Below are 16,863 nucleotides of genomic sequence, written 5' to 3' on the forward strand. Positions count from 1 at the left end.
CTGGGCTGGCGTTTGGCCCCAGTCCTGGAGGTGCCTCAGGGGAGACCCACAAGGTCACGTCATGTTGGGAACTGGATCCTGGATGGGTGTTGTGTGTGAGACTGTTTTGGTTGCCGGTGCCAGAAACCGAACTTAGGCCATTTAATTAAGAGCAAGAGGAACATTGCTGGCTCAAGGTACGAGTTATAGGAAGAGCTGAGATGAGACTGCGGAAAGGACAGACACACAAAAACCCCAGGCCTCTCTTTCTTAGCCTTGGGTATCCATTTCTCTCTGGGGGTTATTTTTGGGTCTCTTGTGTGTCTATTTTCTTCTACTGTGGTCACTGGGGGAGACACGGCCCTGGGGCCCTGAGATCCAAGAGCAAAAATGACCTCCTCTCCCACTTCCTCCTGATAAATTCTGGAGAAGGACTATGGTCAGCTCAGCTGTGTCCAGAGCTCCCACTTGGACATGTCACTTGGGTCGAGGAGATCAAGCACTCGACAAGACTTTCCACGTCCACCCTCGTGACCGGGCTGTGTCAGGAAAAGGGAGAAGCAGGGGTGGGCCAACACAATGGGGTCTCTCCAGTTGATACCTTGAATCTGGGTCTGTAATCCCAACATGCCTCCTGCCCTGTCCTGGGGTTTAGATGCCCTCTGCTCCCACCTCTGCAACAGAGACTTCCTACTTCCTGCTTCCTGTTTCCAGTTCCTATTGCTACTGTAGCCCCACCTGCTTCCACACCCACCCTTCCTGGGTCCCTCCCCCTAGGGAGCAAACTGCTAAGAGTCAGACTCTCCATTCTCAGGTGTTCTAGGCTCTTGCTACCCCCATCCCCACATGCTTCCCTGCACCTCTGAGCTGCCAGGCTGGGGCCTGTGGGCAAAGCCCTGTGAAATCTGTGCCCTGGAGCTCAGATCAACCAAGGGATTCTTTGGAACTGAGCAGAGGCCATCTCCGGTCTAGTGTCTGGACTGGCAGTATGCCCTCTCTCTGCCCTGGCCCACCTCTGTCTGCTCCCTGTGCTCAGGGGAACCCAGGCAAACGATGTCCAAACACCCTGGGGCCAGAAAATTGGTGAAACTGAAGGAAAGGCTCTGTGTGAGGCTCTGATGTTCTTCTCCCTTCATCTGAGTACCTTGGAGACTCTGGGGATCCCGCCTGGCTAAAAAGGATGGTCTTGTTCTCCAGGCCCTGGTGACCCAGAATTCCTGGAAGATGGACATCACTGAGAATCCAACTCCCTGAGCAGCTTCACCAGAATTTAACTCATCGAAAGCAATGTTGAGTTCCTGAATCAAATTGTGCCTGACAGCTGCCAATCAGAGCTGTCCAGAGAAGACTCATGGGCAGCACCTAGGATGGGAAGCCCTCAGAGGGCAGAAAGAACCAGTATTCAAAGTGAGGGGAGTGGGTGGTGAGTATAAAAGGCACTGAGAGCATGGCAGAGGTGGCGGCCACCCAGCCTGTGTCCTGACACCTGATGTGGGTCAGCCATCCAGAAAGTTTACACCTTCCCTTCAGGGAGCTGACGGTCAGATGGACTGCTTGGGTGCTGGGCCCCTGACTCACTCACCCCTGTCCAGCCCATCTGAATCACGGTGCCTCTGGTTGCCCGGGCCAACCCCTCTGCACAGCTGGGTAACATTAAGAACTTGGCACCTCTCGCAGCATGCATCAGATCCTCTGGGCCTTTTTCTTGTTGTTGTTGTCAGATGCTGATGGGACTTTGGGAAGCAAGTGAGGAATGTGTTCGTTCGGGGCCAGGATGAAGCTGGGCTGCAGGGCAGAGTCAGCCTGAGAGGGCAGCCTGCAGGGCATCAGGTCTATCTCCTGGTGGTGGGCTCTGGGTCACATGAATAGACTTCTTTCTCCAGCCCCCATCCCCCCATCTACAAAATGGGGGGGACAACAGCAGGACCCACATCCCAGGCCTGTGGGAGGACTGAGTGAGAGACAGCAGATATGGACAGCACCTGGAATAGCACACAGGGGTGCTCCGTCCACCCTGGTGCTCCTTGTGCCTCCGTCTCTCCATCCATACCCTCCATCTGCACTCCTCCTCTGCTTCTTCCTTCCCACTGGCCACAGTGTGAGGCCATATGAGGTCCTCAAAAGATCCCATCTTGTCCCTAGCACCCTCTCTAACCCCTCTCTCCATACTTTCTCCAACAGCCTAGCCCTAGAACTCTAGAACATCCTAGGCTTAGAACTAAAGGCCATTCCAGACCCTAGAACTCTAGAACATTCCAGGGCTTACAACTCTAGAACATTCTAGACCCTAGAACTCTAGAACACTCCAGGGCTTACAACTCTAGAGCATCCTAGCCCTAAAACTCTAGAACATTCCAGGGCCTACAACTCTAGAACATTCTAGCCCTAGAACTCTGGAACATTCCAGACCCTAGAACTCTAGAACACTCTAAGCTCTAGAACTCTGGAACATTCCCAGGCTTACAACTTTAGAACATTCTAGCTCTAGAACTCTAGAACATTCCAGGCTCTGGAACAGACATGAGCACTTCCCATCAAGCACACTTCTGTGTTTTTGTTGACCTTGTTCCCTTCAAATGCACCTCTACCTTCTTCAGCTGGCTGATTCCTCATCTTCTTCTCGTGGCAGGGGGTGACGGGATGAGATTTTGGCCTCCTGTCAACCCAGGCCAAGTGACATGTCTTAGCTCAAATCACCTCCTCTGAGAAGCCTTCCCTGACCACCTCACCTGCCCGTCAAGCATTCTTAGCTGAGCCTCTCCTGTGCCCCATGGAGACTGGAATGTATATCCTCCACCAGGGCCCCCATCTCCACACTCCATGCCCACCTCTGGTTTTCTCCCTGGCTGTGAGTGCTGGGAACACAAAGCGTCCCTGCACCACCATGGCAGGCCTGTAGGGGGTGTCCTCTGACTCTTTTTGAGAGACTGAAGGAGACGGGGCAATGCTGGCCTCCCAGTTAGGAGAACAGAGCTTCTACCCCCAGTTTTTTGCCCAGATTCTATCAGGCTTCACTTTCTGTCCGAAGACCCCAGGCTCTGAGAAGAGCTGAATCCAGCCCTGCTCAACCAGCAGCTGAAAACCTTGGACCATCAGAGAACGTTGAACTTCTCCTCCAACCTCTTACACAGATTGTCATGGTGAATGAGGAGAGAGATGCAATTTGAAAGAGGCCTGAGAAAGTCACTGTGAGCGTCCAGCAAAATTTTTTGCCGGTTTTTCTCTTCGAGTCCATGTTGAGTGTGCCCTTGTAGGGAGGTGTGAGACTGAGGTAGACAGGGGATATTGGAGGAGGTGCTGATGAACATGTCCTAATATTCCTCAGGGTTAATTTTTTTTTTTTAAGTTACTCAAAGATAACGCCAAAGTTTAGAGTTTGGCGGAGATGGGAACGGAGTTGGTTCCCCTAAACCTGAACCCTGAGTGGCTGATTTGTCTAAAGTCAGATTCTTCTTCTGGAAAGACGGCCAGGCCTTGGGACTTTGCGAGTCAGGCTTCTTTTTTTTTTTTTTAAACTTTACAATATTGTATTAGTTTTGCCCAACATCGAAATGAATCCAACTCTCCCCATAGATCAGTGTAGATTAGGAACCCATGCCTGGCCAGCCTCCACTTCCTTCTCATCTTTGTCTGCCGACCATCCCTGCGTCCTTTGTTGCTGTGAGGGTCCTAATGGTCTCTGGATGACCTCAGCAGTGACTCTGGACTTCAGCTTCCTCTCGTAGGAAATAGAGAGATAGCCCCTTCTCTGCCATCCTCATAGGGAGGCTGTGAAGACCAAATTGCTCAAGTGTGAGAAATAAGTGTTTGCCTCTTAAGTGTGAAATGAGTAGCAGAGGAGAGGCAGGGGGCTGGGAGCCAGGACATGTGGATCTGAGCCTTGGCCTTCTCTGATCGGTGGAGAGATGGGCCCTTGGGTGACTCACTCACACTCTCTGGGCCTCCATTTCCCTCATCTATGAATAAGAGTCTTGGACCCCAGCCTAGGCTGATTTCAAGGGCCCTGACAGCTCCAGCCTTCCAGAAGCCTGCACATCCCATTTCTTCTTGACTGAACTGTACCTTTTTGGGGAGAGGGAAGAGGATGATCCCTTCAGACTCAGTGCCACGTTCTTCCCAAACGGTGCAGCCAAGAATGCTGGCCCAGGATCCACCTTGGGGCTGAGACTCCTTCCATCTCCTGTGCCATGCCAGCTGAGACTGTGGCCTTCCAGTTTTCCAAGTGTGTTCTGGAATCTGACCTGGCCTGGCTTCCCTTGGCAGATGGGCTGCTCCTTCTGACTTGGCTGGTTGAAAGAGGACACTTTCCCTGAAACTGACTCAAGGTTGTGAAAGTCATTCATCACTGTTGAGTCTTCATGGGTGGGGCTGTCTATTCCTGGTAGAATTTCCTCTGGGATTGACTCTCATTGTGATGGGCTCTCACGCTCGTGCCACTTAGAAGGTCATCACGATGAAGATGGGGACTTGCATTCCAGTCCCAGCTCTGCCACTTCCTAGATGGATAAGCCACTTGACACCCCACCATTTCTGTGTCCTCAAGGGCAGGATGTTAGGAAAGAAATATCCCTGCCCATCTCATAGTGGTGTGGGGCTCAGAAGAGATGGGGTGGGTATGGGCTTCATGGTCTGTAATGGATTGTGGTGTTTCATGCAAAGGATACTATCTTTTGGCTGTGGTTATTTAGCAGTGGCAGCTCTAAACTGTGACAAGTCCCCCAGTCAGCTCATAGTGCTAAAAAAGGGAGTGGCTAAGGTGGGCAAACTTTCCTGATGTGATGCAGTGAAGAGACCACATGGGCGACAGTCATTTCCATTCTACTTAGCACCTCTGCGATCAAGGTAGATCCCCAGGCCTGGTAGCACCCAAACCTGGCTGCCCTACCCATAAAATGGGGACAATAAATTTGTCCAATAATTACATTGGGCTCCTCTAAAGCAGGCTCTCAACACATAGATTGTGTGTGTGCTTAGTCGCTCAGTCTGGGTCCGATTCTTTGTGACCCCATGGACCGTAGCCCACCAGGCTCTTCTGTCCATGGGATTCTCCATGCAAGAGTACTGGACTGGGTTGCCATCTCCTTCTCCACAACACATAGATTCAAGTATTTCCTGCTCCAAGGGATCTTCCCCACCCAGGCATCAAACTTGCATCTCTTGTGTCTCCTGCATTGCAGGTGGATTCTTTACCCACTGAGCCAACAGGGAAGCCCTCAGTAATTTATCGGGTTGGCCAAAAAACTTTGTTTGTGTTTTTCTATAAGATCTTACGGAAAAACCCAAATGAACTTTTTGGTTAATCCAATATTTGGTGATGACCTGGGAAGGACGGGGAAGGGGATAAAAGAAGGGGTGGGCCCCCAAAACCTTTGAGAGAGAGTTCAGAACACACCCAGAGTTGCCCCCCAAAGGGGACCAGGATCCTAGGGTGTTTGTCCACAAGCTCTGGGTTGATCTTGGGGTGTTAAAGCCCCAGAACCCTCTATCCGCTTGTGTGTGGGCCATAGATGGCCCACGTGACCAGAGAACACCCTTAGGCAGAGATGCAGGAAGCCAGGGGACTCTGGGGCCAGCCAAGGGTGTGCAGACCAGGTGCTGACAGTGACCTCATGGGCTGTGTGGCTGAGGGTGACCAGAGGTACTGGAGGAACAAATGGTGTCTGGCCTCAGTGAGCATCAGAGAGCTGTTTGCTTTCCTCACTATCTATCCCCCTACTTCCTCTGTCCCCAGCAGAACCTTCTCCTGTGGTCATGGCTTTGAAGGAGGCTGCCTCCAGCCCAGACCCAGGGCTGTGGTCTTGGTGGATCTAAATCAATGACCGTGCCCCAGGGCCCTTGCACTTGATTGGTTTAGTCATGGACCTGGGACACCTTTATGGTCTATGAGACACAGGAAGAGGAGGGTGGAACCTGGGATAAACTCAGGAAGATGGTCTCCTTAAAACCTCTGCTTGTTCTGAGCCTGGAATCACTCCTGGATTCCAGGAACCGCCATCTAGTCATGGTTCAGGTGGTCCTGGGTGGTGGGGCACCTTCCAGTAACTTCTAGAAGATGGTTGGAGTCTGATAGCTCAGCATCTAAAACTTCTTTCAGCAGGAGACCCAGAGCACAGATTGAGCTCTAAGATCAGCTTCCCACAGAATCAATATGCGTGTATTTCCTTCTTTAAGAAGGAAAGAAAAAAGAATGCTCTGGCATTTTTCCCTTAGAACCACCCTCTCTGTCTCCCCAAACAGATCGAATTTGCAATCAACGTACACATCTGCCTTTCTAAGGTCTGGAGGGCTGGGCCTGGAAAGTGGTCATTTGTGATGGAACCAGAAGGTTGGAGAAGCTTCTACATTCCTGCACATTCGCACCCCTCTCGTGCAGAACGGGCACACTGCACTTAGCCGTGTCCTAAGGGTTTTCCAGCTCCTTCTGGGAGCCTGGGAGGCTGGATGAAATCATTGGGTTATGAAGCAATTTCACTTGGAATGAATGGAGAATTTTGTTTTCCTTTGACAAAGAAACACCAGCCTGTAGCTGACCTTTTTCTTTCTCGGTAGTTACTTTTAGTCAGGACTTTTGAGTGCAATCAGGATGAGGTTAGACAAGGTCACACATGGTGTACTGTCCTGGAGCCGTGGAGCCCAGCAATGGCTCTAACAATGGCCAGAGGGAAGGTTTATAAGTGACCTGAAGCCTGTGGGAAGGACAGGAGGGCTCAGGTCCAGGATTTGGGGTACCTCAGAAACTATGGGTCTTCCCTGACCCCTCCCTGGAGAAACATCAGAGAGAAAGCTCTTCACTTCGGTTGCTTTAAAATGGGCTGGCAGAGCTGTCCAAGCCCTCCTGGTAAACTGAGCACCTTGGACATGATAAAAAAGGAGCCCAGGAAGGGAAAAATGAATACTCTTTTTTTCCCCAAGGGCAAATATGTTTATTCACAAAACATCTATACCCTCCCTCCTGGCATGCAACACTTGCTTTCATTTAAGCAGCTCTTTCTCTGGCCTCAGACACCTGAGACCCCAAAAGCACCAGGAGGGGTGGAGCCTGGCCAGGTCCAGAAGGACACACCCCGCCCCATACCCAATCCAGCAGTGGGTAGTGTCGGAGGAGTTGCTGTTGTTCAGCCACTCAGTTGCGGCCGACTCTTTGTGACCCCATGGAAGCACACTAGTTTTCTTTGTCCTTCACTATCTCCCAGAGTTTGCTCAAACTCACTGAATCAGTGATGCCAGCCAACAGTCTCATCCTCTGCCATCCCCTTCTCTTGCCCTCAGTCTTTCCCAGCATCAGGGTCTTTTCCAATGAGTCAGCTCTTCACATCAGGTGGCCAAAGTATTGGAAATTTAGCTTGGAGGGATGAATGCTCTCAATAACAATGATGATAGTTATTCTTCACAAGGCACCCTTTTGATTCCCTCCGGCTCCCCTGGAAGGCAGACACCATCACTCCCACTTTCATATGCAAGGAAATTGAGGCTCAGAGGGGTTTGTGTCCCTTACCAGGGTGACCAGTCTGGGAGGAAGGTGACCAACTTTCCCATCTGGCCCCGGGTTGGTCCTGGTTTTAGCACGAAGATTTCCATCTCCCTGGAAACCTTCAGCTCTAGGTACACCAGGACAGTTGGTCACCCCAGAGAAGTCAGAGCCAAGAGTAAAGCCAGTTCCACCTGGTTGGTCCTCAAGCCCGTTGCCCTCATGTCTACATGATGCCAGCTGCTGGCTGCCAGGCTTCAGGTGATCCTCACGTCAAGATGAAGCTGGTACCCAAAGCCATGCAATGAGATGCTGGGGAGGACGAGCTCAAACCTAAGACTGTATTTCCCCAGAGTCTCTTTTCCTTATAAGCTCACCTTTACATTCTGGTGGACGATTCCAGAATGCCTTTAGCTCTGTGGTGCTGCTGTGAAAGGGTAGATAGGTCAAATGGTTACATCCTTCCAGGGGCTGTGCACACATTCTGGAGGAGAAAGTCTTTGCAATGGCTGCCTCCTTGCCCGGCCTGGAGCCCTGCCTGGTAGAGAGCACAACGCACTAAGACTTCACCGCGTGAATGAGAAGCGAGATCACACATGGGTTTGCTTTCATTTAAGCAGCAACACAAACGTTCAACAACCCAATAATTGGCAGACATAAATACAGACATAAAATAAGGACCGGTTTTAAAAGAACTCAAACATACAAGTACAATGTGGTAACTTTTCTCATTAGCATCAACTGTTATCCTTCGTTATGTGACATAATCTAACTCTGATGTTCTTCCAGGGCTGGGCTGAGTTGGTCTCTCTCTTTCAAATCTCTCTCTCTCTTATGTGTGTGTGTGTGTGTGTGTGTGTGTGCGCATGTGTGTGTGTGCGTGCATGTCTTCTGTGAATATATTTATATTCACAGAAGTTTTTCAAGCTGTTTCCCCCTCATGGAAGCTGTTTTGAATTTATGAGCAACTGCGGTGGAAAACTTGCTCTTTCATTGTAGCTGGCATGAACCATCACATTTAGCTGCTTGTCCTAATTAGCCTAAGATTTGTTTCTGTGTTTTTGCTACTCCCCAGCATCTTGGTCTTCCTAGCCACCCTGGTTCCAGGCCCAAGCGGAAGAACGTGCCAGCTGAGTTTATTTTGAGTGACTTCTGAGCCTAGGCTCTTGGCAGACGGTTGGTGTATTCCAATATTCATTCTCCTCTCTTTCTATGGTAAGAGAAGCCTGACATTTTGGCTGAACCATACCCACCTCCAAAGAGAGGACTACTTTTCTCGGCATTTGCCTCTAGCTGTGACTATTTGGCTAAGTTCAGCTCCAAAGATATGAGTGTGATTGGCATAAGCTCTGTGTTGTGCCCTTCAGGGCAGGGCTGTACCCTCTTCAGCATCTTTTCTTCACTTCCCATTGGTTTGTATATAAACAGAGTGCTGGTGGACTCAGTGGAAGCATTTGCTCATTTATTTACTTAATATAACAAAACAAGGAAACAGGACTCCATGAGGAATAATCCACAGAAGTAACAGACAGTAGAAATAGACCTACAAAGACATCAGATGTTGGAATGATCAGAGGCAGACAATTAAACAACACCTTAAAGATAATATAACAACAAGCTAGGGTATCTGAGTGCTGAAGAATTGATTCTTTTGAACTGTGGTGTTGGAGAAGACTCTTGAGAGTCCCTTGGACAGCAAGGAGACCCAACCAGTCAATCCTAAAGGAAATCTGTCCTGAGTATTCATTGGAAGGACTTATGCTGAAGCTCAAACTCTAATACTTTGGCCACCTGATGCAAAGAATTGACTCATTGGAAAAGACCCTGATGCTGAGCAAGATTGAAGGTGGGAGGAGAAGGGGATGACAGAGGATGAGATGGTTGGATGGCATCACTGATTCGATGGACATGAGTTTGAGCAGGCTCCAGGAATTGGTGATGGACAGGAAAGCCTGGTGTGCTGTAGTCCATGGGGTCGCAAAGAATTGGACAACTCTGAGCAACTGAATTGCACTGAAGGTATCTGCAGCATAGCGGCTGCCTGGCTAGCTTATGTATGTAAGAGAAAGAAATGCTTCTCTTGGAGCTTCTGCTGTAGTAACTGACTGCATGTGAAAGAAAGTGTTAGGTGCTCAGTCATGTCAGACTCTTTGAGACCCCATGGACTCAAAGCCCATCAGGCTCCTCTGTCCATGGAATTCTCCAGGCAAGAATATTGGAATGGGCTGCCATTCACTTCTCCAGGGAATCTTCCCAACCCAGGATCGAACCTGGGTCTCTTGCATTGCAGGCAGATTCTTTACCATCTGAGCCACCAGGGAAGCCCCCTTTCTGTAGCAGCTATTTCTTTCTAGAGTATAGTATCACACTTACAGCAAGAACGTTGTCGTGGAATATCTTTAGCGGACACCAAACAAAATATTCACTTCTAGGGTTTTTTGATCAGAAAAAAGATAATAATCAGAATCTTGACACTCCATTCTTTTCCTTCCTTCCTTTCTTTTTTTTTTTTTTTTAGAACCGTAAGTGTGAACAGAGTGATTTTATTTGAAGTCATGATTTTAGAATCTTAAAGATGGTCATGAGACCCAGATGTGTAGGATCTCCAGATTTAATTCTCAGTCACTTAGTCCCAGTAATTGGAGGACTGACAACCGCAGCCACTCCAAAATGAAGGCAGTTAGGGGGAAATGAAGGCGGTTAGATAGCAAGGGGCTGGTAATGGGATCTAGAATTGGTTGGAGGCAGTCGAAAAGGAGAAGGAGATAATGATGGTGGAGAGGAGGAAGAGGAGGAATAGCAGAAGGTAGCTTGGTAGCACCTGAACTTTACTGAGCACCGTTTGTATACTTGGAACATACTTCTACTAAACATTATTTGTTGTTCATGTGAAATTCAAATGTAACTGGGTGTTCTATTATCAGGCAGCCTGATTTCTATTTCAACCTCCTGCTTCATCGGGATATTTCCTACTTATCCTTGCAGACTCAGCTCACATGTGGATCCCTTAGGGAAGGCGTTCCTGACTCCTAGTCCAGACTGGACCCTCATTACAGCTTCTCCTGGGATTGTGCTTCTGCCCCCAGAGCCCTTATCTCCATTTGACTATTCGATTAGCCTCTTACTTCAAGTAGACTGAGTATCTGATGGTAGGCCCACCCTTGCTCTTGCTCACCATCGTCTCTTCTCCCACCTCTGCACCATGACTGGCACATGGTAGGTATGCGATAGATAGATGTGCAGTGAAATAAAGGCTGGCTGAGGAATTTGTCTCGGGCCAGCCATTTAGCTAGTAGGAGAATTAGGATTCAAATCTAAAGAACAAAGACAAGAGCAGTTTAAAGGAAAACGGACTCTATAACCTGGCCTCTACGGTCCTCTGGCTGCTTCTGCAGCCCCCTCTGTGGAAGGCAGCTCAGTGGGTCAGGCAGGGCTTTGGAGCAAGACTGCCTGAGACTGAATCCAGGTTCAATGACTCATTATCTGGGTGGCCATGAGCTAGCCACCTAAGTTCTCTGGATCTCAGCTTCTCTTCCTGAAAAATGATGATTAAAAAAAGAGAATAATAGCTCTCTCAAGTGATGGTTGTGAGGATTGAGTCAGTACACCCGGAACCCTTAGAAGGGTGCTAAGTGCTCAGTAAATGTGAGCTCCTTCATGCCACCTCTGCCTTGCTGGCTATCGTTCAGCCACATCCATGGAACTCATTCCTATCCCAGGGCCTTTGCACATGCTGCATCCTCTGCCATGGAAGCCCTTCTCATGCCTTTTTGCCTGGCCAGCTCCTTCTAATTCTATCTCGAATAAATCTCAACTCCCTCTTCAGGAGGTCCTTCTCTTCTCCTACCTCTCACCTCCCTCCCTATGCAGTCTCCTCAGAATCCTGACCACAATATGTAATGAAATGTGTATTTGGTATGTGTCTGGTTAGGGTCTGCCTTCCTCCGCCAGACCATAAGTTCCATGAGGGCAGGGACCTCTTTCTTGTTCCCCACAAGCCCCCCGGTGGCCGGCACAGTGCTAGCCACACTGTATGCCGTCAGTCAGTGTTTGGTGGATGAACACGTGAAGACAAAGTCACCAGGATATGGGGGCACCGAGAGTGGGGTGACGGGAGGGTGGTGAAGGGGCCTGGGAAGTGGGGGGCAACTTTGCCTTTAGTGGAAACAGGGAGAGACCTGGCCTCTGTTCAGTTCACTGAATGCTTGTCCCGCCTTCTGTCCTTTGCTGTACTTCTCTCCTGTTAGTCACGTACGCTAGTCCATGAAAAATATCTTGGGGCCAAGTTGTACAGATGAAAGCTCTTACGACCTTGAAAGCTATAAATATTTCTGCATTGTGGCTGCCTTAAGATTTCTGTGTGTGTCTAGGATATGGATAAAAATAAGGATAACCATCACTGCCAGAACTACCAATTAAAAAATAAATATTACATAAAAAATTAAAATATACATTATATAAAATTCTTCTGTAAAATCCCATGAGGTACTCCTCCTCACCCTACATTTTACAGATTGGCTGAGTCTTAGAAGCAATAAGTGATTTACCCAAAGTCGCAGAAAGTAGCAGGACTGATGGGATTAGAACCTTATCTGTCTAGCTCTGAAGCATGTACCCTTAACCTGTCCACCCAACAGCCTCTGAAAAGCTGGACTTGGACGTGATCAGTCTGGCTACCTACCCTCAGCACAAGGCAATAAGGGCCAGCGGGTCTCCGGGTCCGTGCTACAATACCAACAAATTGCATGCCCACCAAGCCCTGCTGTAGGGAAGGGGGGTACGGGAGCAAACTCTAGCTTAATGGTAGCTTGAGTTACTCTAGCTTGATACTCTTTGTTTTACATCCTTTGATCCAGCCTATTCATTCATTCAGTAAAATGAATTGCACAAGGCAGACACATGCTTAGGAGACTGCAGTGACATGTGACTGCCTGGGAGTAGTCACACTGGGGAGGGTTGACACGTGTTGCCAAAATTCTAGGATTTGGCAATCAGACAAGCTCTTGGATTTCTGGTTTGGGGTGTAATAATGGAGATCCATGGAAGACATCAGCTCGTGTGAGAGCCCCGGGGGCCCAGGCACATTTCACCTCTAGTTAATCTTTGTGTCCTCATAGTCTCAACAAGAAGCAATTACAATGTGTGTGTGTGCGCGTGTGTGCATATTCCCTTTAAAAAGAGAAGCCAAGAGAGATTCAATTCAAAACAAGCATCTCTAAAAATATGTCTCCATTGAATGGGGATCAATTAATGATGTGAACAAAGAGGGTACCAAGTCAGAGGTCATCTGTTCATTCAGGAGGCACTCATTGAGGAATTCTGGGTACCAGAGCCTGAGTCTCATGGCTGCACAGCCTAGAGGGTGGAAGGATGATAAAGTGACCACAAGGTGACCCAGGTGCTGGGAGGGGGATGGACGTGGAGCTGTGAGCCCAGGTCTGTGGTTGTAACACATGTCTCACACCTGTCTTTGCTCTGGGTCCTCAGGTCCTTAAGGGTGGGAGACACCTCCTGGTCTTGTCTGTCTCCTTAGGCAAGGCCAGCTAGATGCAAAACACAAATGAGAGGCCCCCTTTTCAAAAACAGGGGAAAATGTCATCAAAGTCACAAAAATATAAAGCTTCTCTTGTGGCCTCTTTCTTGAACTCCCATGGTGTTTTAACAATTTCACCATTTAACAGCAGTCTAAATAAAAGTTATTAGCATGACTTTCATCATTTATCTTTAAATTGTGTGATACCAGTTTTCAGGGCAAATCTAAGAGCATTTAACTCTCATGCAGAATGTCAGGAACTCCATGCTTGTAGCTCAGATGTGCACATGTGGTTCATCTTTACCGGAACAGGGGAACCTGCCCTAAAGTAACTCCCCTCTTCTCATTTCACCTCTTGATGTGCATATATTCCACCAATGCTCTTAGTCTTCAGCTCACTGATGAGTGAGGAAGGACAGAAAGGTAAAGGAACCATGGGTCAGTCGATCTTTCCTTTCCTTGTATGTCATCACTCTCCAAGTGAGATTGGCTGATGCAGGGAAGTGACAGGAGATGGAAGGGATGTGATAGGATTTCTTGGTCATTAGTGCTTCTTAGAATACCATTGCCTTCTTTCTGAACTTGATACAAGTCCCAGTTACAATAAGAAGCATGGCCTCTGGAGGCTGTCAGAGACCCCTGCTGCTCAGCCATAGATGCAACACGCTTACCTTGAACTTGCTTTGAGTCTTGTTCAACTCCCTCATGGTGGGTGCACAGGGCTTCTGTGCCCATGGGGCCTCATGAACGCCAGGTGTGGATGGTGTGGCAAGGAACAGCAGGCACACGGAGTTGTGTGTACCCCCTCTGCTCCTGGGCACTCGCTATGGCCCCATGGGATTTCACTTATGAAGCACAAGTTCAAAGACAAGAATTTCAAGAAAGAAGAATTTCAAGATGGCGGTAGTAGAGCATCAAATCAAGCCGTGGGTCCTTCCAGATATGGGATCCGTGAAACTGCCCAGGTTCCATGTCCATCAAGCTGGCCCTGTCCCCAGGGCCTTGCTAAACTTTTATCAATGAGTGAAAATCTTGCCCAAGGTGATCAGAGTTGACTCGGGATTGAGTGGCCAAATGGAAATCTCCCAGGCAGAGAAAGGGAGACCTGACAAAGACAGGAGAAGGTACTACGGGATGGGAATCGTGGTCAAATTGGCATGACTCGGGTGTTCTGTGCCAGGGAGGGAGGGGAAGCAAGGAGTCTGAATAGGAGAGCTGGAACCAGGTTGGAAAGGTCTTTGTATTCTAGATTAAAAAACTTGGACCTCTCCCACTGGCAACGGGAGAACACTGAAGACTCCATTAGCTCTTGCGATCAGAAAGAGGGATCTGTTGTAGGGCAGGCAGAATGGGAGGGGAACGGCAATGAGGCTGGCACAGACGGTCAAGGCCAGAGGCAATGGGGTCAAGACATGGGTTGCAGGGCAGGTAGGGAGGATCTCTTTAGGGCAAATATCCAGGTACAACCCATAGAGATGGGTGCGCTTCCTGCTGGAGGCAGGGCAGACAGGTGGAGGCTGGGGAGGGGGAATAGGAGGCAGGAAGGAGGGGAAGGAGGAGAAGTCGGGGCGTTGAGCCTCTGATTTCTCATTTGGGCAGCTGGGTTCTCTAACTTCTAAACCCAAAGGGCTTAGAGATACCACAGGGTCTCCAGACTTCAATCCACGGTCTGCAAATTCTTCCATTTATTATTTCCCCCTGCTGAGGACGAGAGCATTAAAGCACAGAAAGGAAAACAGAGCACAGGGTATGTTAGTTTAGAGAAAGCCCAGGGCACAAATAAAAACACAATATTTCAAGGCTTCGTTTATTTGCAGGGAAGAGACCGTGTCGGCCTGAAGGTTCTGGACAGTGAGCCAACCCCCGCCAGCCTCTGTAAACACTTCTGGACAAAAAATAATAGTAGCACCAGTGTTAAAGCCCCTCATTAGGGTCTTGGCACGAGCACGCTGTGATTTCACGCGTCCCCCTGAGTTGTGTGTGCTTCTCTTGGATTCCAAGGGATGGATCTTACTGCTTGCAGTTCCTAAGCAGAGCAATGGCTAGAGGAAGGTGCAAAGACTTGTTTGCGCCAACAGAAACTTCTTATTGCTGCTGTCACTGTTATTTATGTATTAGGTCTTAAGAAGCATCCATACCTTAAACTTGCAACAGAAAATCCCTTATGCTATTTGATTTTCCTCACACTCCTGCATGGGAGCCTGGAGCCCATTTAATAAATGAGGAAAAAGAGGACTAGCGACTCGCCTAAGGCCATATGCTAGAAAACTCTAGAATCCCTGTGCTTCTTAGTCCAAGTTCCTATTAGATCAGTGCTTCATTTTCTCACCAAAGTACTCATATCAGAGAGAGGTTGTCTTAAGGGTTGTAGAGGGAAGTCTTGTGGACCCCTCGAATAAGGAAAATGTCATCAAGGTCTAATGTCTTCTGTTAATTCATACAAACCTTGCATCTTGTGATGTATTATAACCAAATACAGTTTTTAAACACAGATATAATGATTTGAATGTCTTATCTAGTAAGATAGATGCTCTGGGAAGACCTGCTACATTCATCTTTTGTCTGAGCCCCTGAGTGGGTCCTTGGCATACTGAAACTTACATTGAAGAGAACTGCATCACACTATAGCTACCACTGTGATCTAAAAACAGAATGAGATGATGTACAAGCTACCCACAATAAAGCTGCATAACAAGTAAGCCTAGGATTTCAGTGACATACAGCAGTAAGCATGTATTTAGCTGAAGGATCAGGGGAAGGTCGGCTGATCTTGACTGGGTTTGGTCATATGTCTGCTGGCCCGTTAGTCTCAGCAAGAATCATTTAGGCCTCTTGGTTCTGCTCCATGTGCCTCTCATCCTCCTCCAGGGGGTGGTGTTCTAATCCAGGCCTGCTCTCCTTGTGACCACAGCACAGGAGCCCAGTCATGCCACGGGTCATATTATACCTGCCAGCTTTCCTTTGACCAAAGCAAGTCACATGGCTGAAACCAAAGTCAAAGGGTAGACAGTATTCTTTGCTTGGAAGGAAAGAACCTTCCAAATGGAACTCATTCATGAAGGGTGTAGATACAGGGAGGGATGAGGAATTGGGCTGTTAAGGAAATCTTCCACAACGACAAGAGGATGGGTCTAATTATTTTGTGTCACTCTGACTAACCTGGGGCTTCCCAAGCGGTACAGTGGTAAATAATCCACTTGCCAATGCAGGAGAAGCAGGAGACTCAAGTTCAATTCCTGGGTCAGGAGGATCCTCTGGAGAAGGAAATGACAACCCACCTGAGTATTCTTGCCTGGAAAATTCCATGGACAGAGGAGCCTGGTGGGCTATACAGTCCATGGTATTGCAGATTGTCAGAAACACACTTACTAATTTGCATCAGGGAATCTGGAATGTTTTACTTTTTTAAAAAATTGAGGTATAATTGACTTATGATATTGTATAAGTTTCAGGTGTACAAAATACACAGTTTTTAAGTGGTAGACTGCATATATAGATACTATACAATGTTGGCTATATTTAAGGAAATCTGGCTTTTAATGGCAGCTCAGCCATGTGATGACAGGTAAGACTTGTATTCCCTCTGAGCCTCAGTTTTCTCATCCATAAAACAGGAACAATCATTCCTTTTCCACAGTGGTGTTACTAAGATAAAATACGATTATAAGGAACAGCACTTTATGAGAAAATGGGATGAAGATACTCTGAACTGTTTCTCCATTGAATGTTTCCTGAGTTGCTCTACTTAGCGCCAAAAAATTTTCAACTTCCAAAACAATTAAATTAGGCTACTGAATGCTTTGGAACATGGATATCATTATAAAAAATAATGAAGACAACCACCATCACAGCATCAATGGTAAAATCACAACAGGAACACTTT

This window comes from Bison bison, unplaced genomic scaffold, assembly GCF_000754665.1.
Source record: "Bison bison bison isolate TAMUID 2011002044 unplaced genomic scaffold, Bison_UMD1.0 scf7180017864255, whole genome shotgun sequence".
Classification (NCBI taxonomy): domain Eukaryota; kingdom Metazoa; phylum Chordata; class Mammalia; order Artiodactyla; family Bovidae; genus Bison; species Bison bison.